This window comes from Anolis carolinensis, chromosome 4, assembly GCF_035594765.1.
Source record: "Anolis carolinensis isolate JA03-04 chromosome 4, rAnoCar3.1.pri, whole genome shotgun sequence".
In the NCBI taxonomy this organism is placed as follows: Eukaryota; Metazoa; Chordata; class Lepidosauria; order Squamata; family Dactyloidae; genus Anolis; species Anolis carolinensis.
In genome coordinates, this window is record NC_085844.1 from 218,524,730 (window position 1) to 218,537,154 (window position 12,425).

The following is a 12,425-nucleotide window of genomic DNA, read 5'->3' on the forward strand; positions in this document are numbered from 1 at the left end:
CGGGGCGGCTTACATGGGGCCATGCCCAGGACAATACAATATAGCAAAATATAAAAACAACATATCATAATACAGTTAAACAATACAATAAATAGTCATATACAGTACAACACAAAATCAAAAAAAAAAAGCAATATAACAGGGCGGGCCGCATGAACACTCAGTTAAAATTTGGGGTGAGAAAAAGATAAGAATAAAAACCACGGGGAACAGGGACATAAGATAGAAAAACAGTCTAGAGGATAGATGTTGGGGGGAGTAACAAAAGAAGTGCATAACAGTTACTCTCCGAAAGCACACCGGAAAAGCCACGTTTTTAAATCTTTCCTAAAGGCTAAAAGAGTGGGGGCTTGCCTGATTTCAATGGGCAGCGAGTTCCATAATCGGGGGGCCACAGCGGAAAAGGCCCTCTCCCTTGTTCCCACAAGGTGGGTCTGGGATATAGGCAGTGGCGACAGGAGGGTCTTCCCTGATGATCGAAGAGATCGGGCAGGTTTATGGTAGGAGATACGGTCACGAAGGTAGGTGGGTCCCAAACCGTTTAGGGCTTTATAAATGATGGTCTGCACCTTGAGTTGGGATCGGAAAATGAACGGCAGCCAGTGGAGCTCCTTAAACAGGGGAGTAGATCTCTCCCTGTAACTCGCCCCCGTTATTAATCTGGCAGCCGAGCGTTGGACCAGTTGTAATTTCCGAGCTGTCTTCAAGGGAAGCCCCACGTAGAGCGCATTACAGTAGTCCAGTCTAGAGGTAACTAAGGCATGCACCACCATGGTCAAGTCAGACTTCACGAGGTATGGTCGCAGTTGGCGCACAAGTTTGAGTTGTGCGAAAGCCCTCCCAGCCACTGCCGACACCTGCGCCTCAAGCGTCAACGCTGAGTCCAGGAGGACCCCCAAACTTATTATTATTATTATTATTATTATTATTATTATTATTATTATTATTATTATTATTATAGGAGGAAGCCACACGCACTATGCACACACCTTGCTTTCCCCCATGGGATCACTGGCCGGCTGGCAAAATAACCCAAGACAAAGCGAGGTGAGATGACCTCCTCCATGCCTCACCATTAAGAAGAGTGCTGTCAGCAGCGACCGCCAGCTGTGTGACAAGGTCCAAAGATTATATGAACAGAATTTTCATGGCACTGAAGCATTCTGGTACATGCTACTGGAAGTCTGAAATCTAATATACTCCATAATTATCCACAAGGGTGACTAAGATAGTATCACCTTTGGTTTCCCATGGTTCAGTGTACACAATCTTTGTTTTATGCACAAAAATATTAAAATTATTGGATAAAATAAGCTTCAGGCATATGTGTATAAGGTATACATGAGATATAAATTAATTTCGTATTTTGACTTTGGTCCCATCCTCAAAATATCTCATTATGTACATATATGAAAATACAACTATGCACAAAATCTTGAAAAAACCTTTTTAGTTCCAAGCATTTTGAGCAAGAGATATTCACCCTGTATAAGGCAGAGAAATAAGGTCTGAGAAGGCTGCTTTCAGTTCTGACTTCTTCTCAGAGGAATCACAATAGGAAATGCTGCCCAAGATGCAGCCACAGAAAGGTCACTGCTGTTCCTGTCCTTGGTTCCCGCAGTGGGAGTCATTAGAGCAATAAAGTATAGCACTATTTACTAGAGCTGCTATAAAGCAAATATTGTTCCCTCTTGAATGATTTCATTATTGATTATGGGGGAGGGGAATATAAAGCACAACACATAATATCTATGGTATTATGAGTTCCGAAAAATTGGCACTTGCTTCCTCTGGTGTTTGTGTCTCTATGTTTGTATTGCTTTGGGTATAGCTTTGTAGGCAATGCAAATAACATCCAGACCAATATTAGGCTACTTGATTCTAGCTGGAGGACGTGGGAATACACAGTAAAATGTCTGACTGCCTGTAAGTATGGCCAAGTCTCTCTTAGCTCATCTGAAGCCATATTTATCATCTCCCCTGGGAAGAAGGTTTGCTTATCACCCAGATAAAGGAGGAGCTCCTCCTATTTCTTGGCTATACTTTTCAGAAGATGGTCCAAACTGATGACATCTGACATGATGAATGGATAATAAAATGGTTCTATAAATGTCTACCAAAGTACTACCAAAGGCAAAAGCAGATTAAAAACACTGGGAGTCTCAGACCTGTCAAAAAGAAGGTGACTGTAGGAGAGATGTGATGAGGCTGCTATGTTCATTTTTGGAACTCCTCTTGATCAAAGTACAGCTGCCCTGAGTCCCATTTGTGTGGAAAAGATATATATATATATATATATATATATATATATATATATGTGTGTGTGTGTGTGTGTGTGTGTGTGTGTGTGTGTGTGTGTGTGAATAATTAATGATAGCTTTGAATAAAATGAAATTTGTGATAGCCAAAAGTTAAATGTTTACACTGAAACAGTCATGATTCTGCAATGCATATGGTCTTTTATAACTAAAAGTTCATCTAATGGTGATTCTATGTGGTATTGGCAGGCAGGACTGGGGCCAGTTCAAGACATTCTGCTGTCTGAAGTATGTAACAACATAGCACTCCTTAGCTTTTTCACATGGCATAACTAATTTCTTTCTTCAGTACTTGTACACATTATCTATTACAGATGGAAGCAGTAGTCTAGTTAATGGAAGCACTGGGCGAGGTACTTAGAACATAGTTCTCGCCACTGATATGTTTTTGCTTCCTAAGATTAATTTCTTGTGTGCCTTAAAGTCATTTCTGACCCCAAGGACTTCACCACACAGACAAAATAGCCTATTCTATGATGCTTGGACCTCTCTTTAGACACAGAGCCCGCCAGATCCCATCACACAATGTTGATCTATTTCCGGTGGGGCTCTGTGCCTGAAGAGAGGTCCAAGTGTCACTGGAGGCAGCATTAGCAACATGGGGGCTTGTTGCATAGAAAAACGGGAAGGGAGGATCTGGGTGGTGATGTTTTCCCCGTGAAATGAGGTGAGGGACAAGGCGGGAAATGCAGGGTGGGGGGCAATGGGTTCCCTATGCTTCACACTGGGCCCCGTCATATTCACCATGATCCGTGGTGAATCCCCCCCCCCTCAATTTGATGAGGTCCTAAGTCAACCTTATCACGGGATTTTCTGGGCAAAATTTGTTCAGAAGGGGTTTGCTTTAGGCTTTCTCTGAAGCTGAGAGTGTGTAACTTGCCCAAGGCCACTCATTGGGTTTCCACAACTGAGCTGGGATTCAAACCCTGGTCTCTGGGGTCCTAGTCCAGTGCTCAAACCATTACTCCGTACAGGCTTTCTTGGATTTAAATTCACAACTAGAGTTCTAAGCTGTAAAATTAAAACCTGTCTGCATAAAGATCTATGATATTTTACTGAGAAAGCACTCTAGAAAGAGTATGCTGATGCTTTTATGTTAAGCCTGCTGGAAAGATAAAGAGGGGTAATAATAATAATAATAATAATAATAATAATAATAATAATAATATAAAGCTATCTTCCCAGTCTGGGAGTATTAGTAGTACTTTTAGGTTTTAAGCAGAAGTTTTTATGCAAATCTAGATGTCAAAAAGGGCACTTGGAGATCTCAACCAAATGCTGAAGCACTATTGTGAAATGATGGCAATAGCGCATTTAAGGAGAATTTAATTATAAGAGAGAGATCCACCATCATATTCTTCCCCAAAACCTCCTCCATTCAATCAGGCTCAAATGCAATTAGGTGATGGTTAGGGTTGCATATTAGCCATTGTGTGTTGTGTGTTGTGGGTAGGCTGAATGTTTGAATAGGTCACCAGCTATATCTGAGACAAAATGTATGCATTTTTTCTTGCAAGAACCACAATCTAGGCTTGGGTGTTATGGCTTTTGGTCTTCTCATCCACAGTTACAATTTCAAATAAACCACCATATGATAATCTGTGCTTTCAAAGCTGACTAATTGGGTGTCTGCTCTTCAAGCTATGAGCTTTCTAAAGTGAAGCCTACAATCCTCTAAACAATCAGCATCTTTTTGGTTATTCATTGACAGCTTTACTGGGAACAGCCCTTGACTGTTACCCAGAACTGTGGAGCTTCCTTAAGAGCTGTTGCTTTGGGCTTGGCTCAGGGCCTGTGTGATCCTCTTGAAAATTAATGTAATTTCTCCTGAATTGTGCAGATAAATCAACAAAACAGCTTCATCCATAGTCCAAAATAAAATATTGGTGAACCCTTTGGGAGTCTAGCTCGCCAGAGGCTATGAGGAGACAAATCGCTTCTGCTTTTAGTGAGGAGTAATCTGTCAATTGAAAATGCTCAGAATCTGATTCCAGTGTTTCCCAAAGAGCACAAAAGAGCTACTTGCAGAACAAGCTGCTCTGGGCATGCTAATGGATGTGGATATCCTACTGCAAGAGGAAAAGCAAAGCTCAGGACAAATCTCCAATATATATTTCTTTTTCCCTGAATGTTCAAGTATGGACAAAAGTGAAAAGAATCCTGGCTTGTTGTCTCTGATTTCTGCAATATACAGATAAGCACAGAGCTCAGGAATGTTACCTTTTCAAACTAGTTACCCACAAATCCCTGGGCAGCATGGAGGCTATTCACAAGAGGATGGAATTGGGAACAGAACTGGAAGAACCTTTTCCTTCAACACAGATTTTGTAAGTCCTCCTCCAGTATCACTGACCATGTCATAAATAAGCTGTGGGGGTCACCTGCAGAGAAGCCTATCTGGATTGTGGTGCCTCATTTATGAAATTGCCTACATTTTTTTAAAAAAAACTTCATACTTTTTAATGTTTAATTGGTGATGAAACATTTTTTTTCTGCTTCAGTCTGTTCATTGATTTGTATTACTGGAGGCTTTTGTAGTTGGAATCATTGGAGTGTTGTGTGGTTTCTGGGCTGTATTCTAGCAGCATTTCATCTGCATCTGTAGCAGGTCCTCTGAAAATGCCAGCCACAGATGCAGGCAAAACATCAGGAGAAAATGCTGCTAGAACATGGCCATACAGTCCGGAAACCACACAACATTCATTGATTATTATGTTATATTGTTTGCACATGGTCACTTTTCTGTTATGTGTTAATCTGTCATTTATTGCTTATTTCTGATTTCATTGTTTATTTTGATTTTTTTATGACTAATCTGAGAGTAATGGTAAAGTAATTCTGAAGTGCTCATTTTGATAATCATGACAGACATCACAGACATACCAACAAGATAGTTGTGTTGTTCCATATAACAATGCCTGGTCCCAGTTTTATTAGTATTAATTCCTGCCAGGATTGGTATTTTGTAAAGTTAATAGATCTTAATTGTCCATTAAAGACCACTAATAAAACTTTGCATTAAAGCAGGAATAGCAGAATATGTGGAGTAAAGCTGCCAAATACTTTTAAACAGTGGTGATTGGTGCCTTCCCATGTCAGGGGTGTGGTGAATCCATTCTGGGTTTTAGGCTGAGTTTCAAAGCCACCCAATGTACTGAATCTGTCTTTGGGAAGGCACCTGTTTAGCTTGTCTATCAACTGGAGCATATGCCTTGCCTCAGAAACAGAAACCACCATCTGCAACTGTTTTTCAAGGAATAATCAGAATTTAAAAGTATATGTTCAGAAAATCTTTGCTAAATGAAGCTTTCCTGAGGATGGGGGGGGGGGGGTCAGGATTCTATTATCAAACAATCTTGGGCATGAAGAAAGGCACTGCCAGGTGACACATTCAAATATCTGGGAGTAGTTCCAGAGACTCAAGATGTCATCACATGATGCCATTTCCCTGCCACATTCCTGTGACTTGGGATATTGGTATCTAACCGGTCCTGTCACTCTCTTTATCACACTGCTACTGGCATCATGCAACTGCATCTCAGTAGTGCAAAGCTGCACTTCTGTTGTGCTGTTTTCCCCATCTTTAATTTTATCTTAAAAGACACTTTGCAGTTACAGGAAGTCTAGGGTAAAAATAACCCCCTTTTTCAGCAAAGGAAGAGTGGGAGAGAAGGACAATCTTGCCCCCGGTCACCAACACACCGCCACAGAAGTGCCTGGTTCTCATTGCACCAGGTAAGTCCCGGGACCATGATACAAATAGATGCTATTTGCAGATCTTTCCTGCCAATCTCTGGGGAAGACTTCATTGTGCAGAGGCGGTGGACTGGCCACAGATATCACATGGTGTCATTCAATAAGTACTGTCACCAAAGGTGATAACCCTACCTCTGTGTGCTAAAGTCATCATAATCTAGGTTTTACTGCTGATTGATGGTGTGCTATATAGTTCCTTAACTCTTATAATTATACAAGGATGATTCTGTTGTATCTTTTGTCAGATTGACGTGTGATTTATATGGTATTTTAATGGTTTGTATGGTATTTGTGCTGGCTTTCTTTGCCCCATCTGAGATGGTTCAATCTTTCTCCAGTTGCCGGGGAAGCCATCTCTCAGGCAGGAAAAGATGCTCTGCAGGTGCCTGTGTTTAACGAGATGAGTAATTCCCTTATACCCTTTTAACCAGACTCTTTTAATTAGCAAAACAAAAAATCTTCTTTGGAGAGCTCATCTTTCACAGAAGGTTTTGTGTTGCTTTTGCAAGGATGGAGGGAAAGCGAACTGTGCAGTTTGCTCTTATCAGATATGCACTGAATTGGACTTTTTGAAACATCATGTAGTTGAATATCTTATTTGGCCTTTTATTGAAATGTATGAGACAATTAATTGAACCTCTCCTGTGGGAGCCAGAGTGCACCTAGACTGTTGAATTAATGCAGTTTGGCACCACCATAACTACCATGAGTCAATGCTATGGAGTCATGGGGGTTGTATTTTTTTTAGATATTTAAAAGAAGGCAGTGGCAAACCTCCTCTGAATTGACTCTTGTCAATCTATGACAGGGTTGTCATAAGTCAGAAACAACTTTGAGGTACAGAATAAGAACAATAATGAATAGAAAATAACTTTTCTGAATTTTCTGACTGTTTCAGCCAATTGGAAATTTGGGGAAATGAATACTTGGGCTCATATTTAACATAGAATAAGACTATGCCTCAGTTTATATCAAAATAGAGAAATACTTCTGGGTATATTTTGTCTTGCCAGGACATTAGCTGAATTGCCAGTTGAAGGTAATCCCCAGAAGGACCATTATCAGATTAAAGTGGATCTTGTCACAATGTGTTCCCCTGCTGCTTGAAATTCAGTGGAGAGGTAGGTGCTAGCAATAGAGAGCATTGCTTTCAACTGGAGACCCAAGGCACCCTGCTGCTGATCCTTCTTATGCTACTGCAAATGAAGGATGAAGCTAGCAAATGGTGGGCGCCCAATCAGAACCAGAACCTCATGCTTTCTAAAAGACGGGAAACTAAACTATGGTAATTCCTACTCAATCTAACAAAGTATTTTTGTGAGCAAACTATCTCGTTACCAATATTTCATCTGTCATTTCTATTTAATATCCTGATTTTGTTCAAACAAAGGATATCCATGCTTTTCTCTACGTTTTGGATCCAATTTTCTCTTTAGGTAGCTACTCAATTACAGAGAAATTGTGAGCTATTCAAACCCTAGCTCCTACTTCATAATATTTAAATGGAGCTAACTTAAAAAACCCTGAGGGTTGAGTCAATTCAGGTCATTCTTAGAAAATTGTTTCAATACTTTAGCTGGCCCATAATGTTGTGGGTAGACTGTTGATTAGTGCCAGGAAGCACTCTTGTTATAAGAACTTTACTACTCAATGGGTTATTTCCAGATAAAATTCAAAGTGCAGGTTAAGTCCTATACAACATTGCCTTCACTATTGGAAGAATCTAGGATCTTATTATTGAAGTCTTAACACTGAAATTATGTCAAATCTATCCCATTAATTTTATTGGAGCCTATGTCAACTGTAAATACAATTTATAGAGGGAAAACAATAAGGGAGAGCCACTGTCAACATACCTTGATTGTGGACCTTTCAGAAGCATTTGAGTAGCCATGGTAGGAAGCAACACATTAGACGATGAATGCTGATCTCATATAACAGGTCTCTTCTTCTAGTTTGGTGGTATCATATTATGGTACCTGGAGTAACAGTGGGAGAAAACAGATGAGAAATACATGAAACAAATCTGACACGGTTTTGGACAATGGTTCTTTTTCAAGGGGAGCATATGACAACAGTAGAGGAAAGGTTAGTGAGGCTTCCACAGTCAATTGTAGAAGTCTTATTGAAGTGTTCTCCCCTCCCCATATCTTTGTCGCATTTTCTCCTTGAAGATATACTTTGATTAGAATTTCTGTCACATGGCATTTTCTCCTCCTTTCCTTTGATTTTGTTGTCATCTTAGCTTGTTTGTTAGATATAACGGTGATCTCTTCATGTCATGAATGTAATTGTTCAGGTTTATGTACGGTCATATGTGTTCTGGAGCATTAGGAACATAGAAAAAATGCCTTAAATTGACTCGTATTCTCTTTTAATCTATGCACCATTCTTCCCCTGCATGATGTCTTTTAGATGTGCTGGTTTACAACTCTCTCCATCATAAAGTAGTACCTGTAATGGAATTATAGACACTGTGGGCCGCCACATCTGAAGAAGGCCAGGTTGTGGAAGGCAAAGTCAGCTGCTCCCCTGTTTTTCAGTGAGAAGACTTTCCAAGCTGGTAAGATGCCAGGAATAGATCTCCTACTTGAAGATGCCAGCAACTGAACTCAAGACCTTCTGCATGAAAAGCATGTATGCTTTACCACCAGGCTATGATCTTTCTTCATATCTGAGGGCATCACATTCCATTTAAAAGCCTTTCATGGACATGCATCTAAATCAAGCATAGCTATATTCTGCAAAAGACCAAAAGTACCACATCCTTTAAAAATGCAGACATTTTTATAAAATATTCTGCTTCTGGTTTAACATGTATTTTCTATTTGAGGACAGATGCAGGGATGGCTTCCAAAGTACTAGGCTATAAAAAAGGGTTAGCAAACTCAAAAACATCCAAATGGTCCTGTTTTCATCCTTTGCTATGCATCCAGCTTAGAAGCAAACATCAGCAATGCCGCAGTCTAAATCAGCTTGCAGAATTCAAGAGCAGATGGAGAGCATAGCCCACAGTGAGAGGCCAGAGATGGTATAAATTCCCCTGGTCCTTTTCCAAACAGCTGCTGATTCTAGCAGAGCCTGGACTCCTATTCTTACATAATTTGTTTGCCTAGCTTTCCTCATAATGTGGAAAACAGAGAAAATCATGGGTAAGGGGCATGGCATGCCCAAAGTCTCAGAACATCTGGGTGGGGACCACTGCTTAGATGAATTGCAGGCTCAGAAAAGAACCCTCAGGAAGAAAATGTAGTTTGAGTTAGTCCTGTATCACCCCTAGGCACCCAAGGTAACAACTGCTCTGAGAGAGCATTATATCTTTGATGCCAGATGGGCAAAAGATACAAGGTTTCAAAGAAGAACATAGCAAAAATGGGACAAGAAAGAAAGCATGATATTCCTTTGCACACTGCAGGCAAAGCTGGCATATATTTATAATGCTGATGTAGTAGGTATATGGGAAATGCAGGTTCCAATCTAGCAAGAAAACCCGCTGGACTAGCCACCATTTTTCTGCTGGATACATATCCAGATCTGGAAAAACAAGTGTCTCAACTCTACGTTGGGGGAGAAGGAGATATATATATATTTACATTTAAAATAATGATAGCAAATTAGGACAGTTTCACATACTCAGTTCAAAAATATGAAACAAGAACGCCCTGGGCTGACTTCCGGTGTGTGGAATATGGCGGGGAGTCGGGTCCTTCGAGCTCTTCGGTAAGGACCAGCCTAAGAACAGCAGTTGGGTAGAGCTTTGGCTCCCTCTCCTTTGTGGATTGATACAAGGAGACAGCGTATCTCACGGCACCCCCCGAAGGTCTACAGTGGGGTTCCCCCCTCAAGGGAGATCCTCCAGTAAGACCCGGGACTAGGAAGCCACAGGGAAAGGCAAACCACGATTAGGCGAGCCGGCTTGCACCTTGTGAAGGGCGGCGCGGTACTCTCCCCAGCCTCACACACATCAAAACTTAAGAATTGGAGAAGAGAAGAGAAAGAAGAGAGACTAGAGGAAGAAGGAACTGCACTGACGGGTAAAAAACATCGTTTGACTATACTATATTACACTATTTGGAAATAAAACTAATGAGACCAAATCTGGAGCATTGAGGAAGAAAGAGGAAATAAGAAATAAGAAAATAGGAGTGGCGGGAATGCCGGGGGCTCGTTGGGGATAGAGGAGCAAGAGAAAAAGAAGAAAGAGGTCTAGCAATTTAATTAAAGAGAACCTTGGACTTGGGAAAAAAACATTTTAATAATAAACAGGACAATAAAGAATAAGTACCCGAATTGAGAAAGAGTTGGCTGGGCGGTTTAAAGCCTAACTTAAAAGTTTGGAGCAACTAACGGTTGAAGGTATTTAAATTATTAAGTTATATTGTAAAGACACTAAAAACCGGAGGATCAATAACTTTACAAAACAGACAAAACATACAAAATATACAAAGAAAAAGAGAACGAAAATGGCGACGACAACCCACTGACCTTGGAAACGCTGTTCCTGGAAAGATAAGATAAGGAGAGTCTCGGAGGCAGGGCTTGCCGAACGGCAGCTTGGAAAGTGGAGGAAAGACAAAGAGACGAGAGAGGAAGGAAGTTCTGTTACTGTCACGACCCAGGCTACAGAGCACCAATAACCATACGCAGAGGCCAGATTCTATCTAATATCTTTATTAAGGAAATATATAAAGTTAGTAAAAGCAAATGTAAAAGTTAGTCCAGAAGCAGACCTTTCAGGAAAGGTCAAAATTAGTCCAAAGAAACAATGTCCAATATGAAATATTAAGGCCCAAAGTTGTAATCCAATAACCGAAACACTCACTTTGCCAGGCAAAGTGAGGGGAGATGACAAGGTCCTTTAGTCCATGAGCTTGAGCAAGGCTAGGAAATAACTTGATACTTGAAACAAGGCTTGAAACGTGGAACAAGGTAACGAGGAACAAGAACAAGGTCCGTGGAATAACTTGGTAAAATCCGTGAAACAAGGCAAGGGTTAGTCCTGGGAAACAAGGCAAGATCCGTAGGTAAACAAAGGCTGGGAAACAGGAACGAAGGCTGGAAACAAGGCAAGGCTTGAGCAGGAACGAGGCTTGAATCGGAGCGCGCTGTCCAGACACAACTCGCTCCGGAGGCTGACGAATTGACTCCGCGAAGTTACTACGCGGGTAAAACACCTATATAGAGTCTAACTTTCCCGCCGAAGCAGTTCTCTGGGAACCAGAAACGAAAGCTAAACTCTGAGACCAGATGTCTGACTCCTTAAAGATTCTCACGAAAAGCAGACTTAATTGGGTACATTCTTAGCTGCTATCCTCGCACTCCTGCGCGAAGCTGCTTCCAAACCCCTCTGTTGTTTACAAAACTCATGGCGAGAGAACACGGGAGATGTAGGCTCAGGGTTTGTTTGACATACTTCTGGGTCACAACTTTCTTGCAGGTGCAAGGTTCCCAGATCTGCCTGGGAAAGATCTGGCTGAGAAGATTCCAGTTCTGACTGGGAAGGTAAAAAACCCAAGTTTTCTTCTTCATCAGGCATTACAATGTCATGAGCAGGACTACAAGGCCCATGAGTCATCACACTATCCCCCTCCTCAAGGCCCCTCCCAAACTGGGACTCTCTCCCCGAGGCGCGAGGTCGTGGCTTGGCGGGATAGGTTTGATGAAAGCGACGGGTTAGATCAGGAGCATGGACTGTGGAGGCGTCTTCCCAAGAGCGTTCCTCAGGGCCAAAACCCACCCAGTCAATGAGATATTGCAGGCGGCGGCGGTGAAAGCGAGAATCTAAAATGTCCTGAACCTCGAACTCGTCCTCCCCATCCACCAAAATAGGGACGGGGGCCGGCCGGTCTACATCTGGCCGCACACCATCCGCCGGAAGGAGCAGGGAGCGGTGAAACACTGGGTGAATGCGCATTGAACGTGGAAGTTGGAGTTTGAAAGTCACGGGGTTTAATTGCGCCACCACTGGATAGGGGCCAATGAAACGGGCATCTAACTTCCGGCAAGGGCGGTGGGAGGGCAAAAAGCGAGTGGACAGAAAAACCCGATCTCCTACCTTGATTTCGGGGCCCGGCTGGCGATGTTTGTCCGCGTGACGTTTATAGTCCTCCTTGGCTTGTTCCAGTTGCTGGAGCAAAAGTTGTTGCACCGCTGTGAGTTCCTGCAGCCAATCTTCTGCTGCGGGAACTTCTGAAGTTTCAATGACAGGGGGAAAGAAACGTGGATGGAAGCCGTAGTTTGCAAAGAACGGCGTTTCTTTTGTAGAAGCCTGGACTCCATTGTTGTAGGCAAATTCCGACAGTGGTAACAGAGAAGCCCAATTGTCCTGCTGGTAGTTCACATAACAGCGAA

General features: G+C 41.9%; 1 protein-coding gene across 2 annotated transcripts in view; it reads right to left on the reverse strand.

Annotated features, from left to right (window-relative positions):
- dlgap4 (DLG associated protein 4) overlaps positions 1 to 12,425 on the reverse strand; it is a 459,488-nt gene that overhangs the window by 192,263 nt on the left and 254,800 nt on the right. For both annotated transcript variants that reach the window (XM_062978819.1, XM_062978818.1), the window contains exon 3: positions 7,931 to 8,053. The gene's annotated coding sequence lies outside the window, so the exon portion shown is untranslated. The remainder of the gene's footprint in view (positions 1 to 7,930; positions 8,054 to 12,425) is intronic.